Source organism: Dioscorea cayenensis, chromosome 1 (genome assembly GCF_009730915.1).
Source record: "Dioscorea cayenensis subsp. rotundata cultivar TDr96_F1 chromosome 1, TDr96_F1_v2_PseudoChromosome.rev07_lg8_w22 25.fasta, whole genome shotgun sequence".
NCBI lineage: Eukaryota > Viridiplantae > Streptophyta > Magnoliopsida > Dioscoreales > Dioscoreaceae > Dioscorea > Dioscorea cayenensis.
In genome coordinates this window covers 20,282,786-20,284,581 of record NC_052471.1, presented here as the reverse complement: position 1 = coordinate 20,284,581, position 1,796 = coordinate 20,282,786, and the positions used below count along the sequence as shown (strand labels likewise).

Below are 1,796 nucleotides of genomic sequence, written 5' to 3'. Positions count from 1 at the left end.
CAAGTTAGAAGATCTAACTTCTTACTCACAGTTTCCACTTGAGCCACCAACGAAGTCACTGCATCTATCTCATGGAGACCGGCTACCTTTTTCTTCTTCTTGGCATTCGATTGGTAGCTATTTAACCCCATTTATTCAATTAATTGACGGGCCTCACGGGTGGTATTGCTACCTGAGGTACCTCCTACTGCTGCATCCAAGAGTTGCCTTGTACTCGGATTCAGACCATTGAAAAAGGTCTGAACAATCATCCACTCCGGGAATCCGTGTTGCGGGCATTTTCTTAGGAGCTCCTTGAACCTTTCCCATGTCTCAAATAGAGACTCCAATTCCAATTGTACAAAGGATGATATCTCATTCCTAAGCTTTATAGATTTTCCTGGAGGGAAATAACTGGCAAGAAAAGCTTCTACCATCTCCTCCCATGTGGTAATTGATGCTCTAGGTAATAAGTGTAGCCAATGCTTCGCTCTCCCTTTCAAGGAAAATGGGAAGTCCCTCAACTTGATGGCATCATCCATTACCCCATTTATCTTCAGTATATCACACACCTCGAGAAAGTTCTCTATACGACTATTTGGATTCTCATTGGCCAAACCATTGAACTGCGCGGATTGCTGCAACATATGGATGAATGCCAACTTCAGCTCTTAGTTCTGAGCTATAATCGGGGGACGCACAATGCTCGATTGTGTCCCCAATACTGAAGGTCTGGCATAATCAGATAATGTCCACTGCTACTCATTTGTTTCTACCATGTTTTCAGATTCTTCTACTTCCAAATCAGCTAGATTGGACTATTCTTGCACAGGTTCTTTCCCTTTTCTTCTGAGTGTACGTTGAAGCTCGGGATCTCCTTCAATCAGTATGCATGTACACCGCAAGTGTACCAGTATCAAAGTAATAATCCCAAATTAGTGGGTATCGTTTCCATAGAGAGTAGGGAATAAAGACACTTAAATTGTTTCTTAACTAATGTGGAAGATGAGTAGTGATATGTGTGACAAGATTCAATTCTCAAGAGTAAAAACAACAAGAAAGAGAGCACAAGTAAAGGAGAAGGTAAGGCAATCAATAAAGACGGGGTAACCGGGTATTGTTCTGGCAAGGATAATCATTTCAAGTGCAAGAACCCTCTATTATGCTTCCTAATTAATGCAATAGTGAGTCGCGGAAATCCTTAATTGCATAGTCCCAAATCTAAGGGCAACCATGCCTAACTCAATACATGTCCCGGAGGAGAAATCTAATAATCTCAACACCTCGCACTCGTATGGAATTGCAATGAGCTTTAGGGACTGAAAATGATAAATCCTACTCCTATGCATAGACCTAACCCTTTGGTCCACGTGAAAGATCCCTAGCCATAATTAAGCCCTAGATGCAAAAATTACTTCAACGCTTCACTCCGTTGCACTCGTAACTAAGCCCCAGTGGAAGGTCATCCCTTAGCCCATTCACTCTACTATGGCCGCAAAGAACTCTTGGAACGTTGAGGTAGGATAGATCACACCGGAGGGGAAAGGGGACCGTCCGCTACCTCTCAACTTACCCTCTCCAATCTAGCTTTGTCTAACTCTCATGGTGTGTCACTCACTCATGAGAGATACCAAAAAGAACTCTCAACCCTAGTGTCACTATAGTGGAGTATTCATAGAATAAAGCATACAAGATTAGAACTCACAATAAGCATCAATTAATTGAAAGCATGATAAATAGATTTAATGAAACAAATACATCCTAGGGTTCACAAATACCCAAGTACCCACTAGGGGTTTAGCTCTCCATGGAGCTAG

At 42.1% G+C, this 1,796-nt stretch overlaps 1 non-coding gene across 1 annotated transcript; it reads left to right on the top strand.

The window, feature by feature from the left end:
• The first annotated feature begins 261 nt into the window (after nt 1–261).
• LOC120268405 lies at nt 262–368 on the top strand. Its single transcript, XR_005538939.1, has one exon. It is a non-coding gene; the product is annotated as a small nucleolar RNA R71 (small nucleolar RNA).
• Nucleotides 369–1,796: the final 1,428 nt, after the last annotated feature.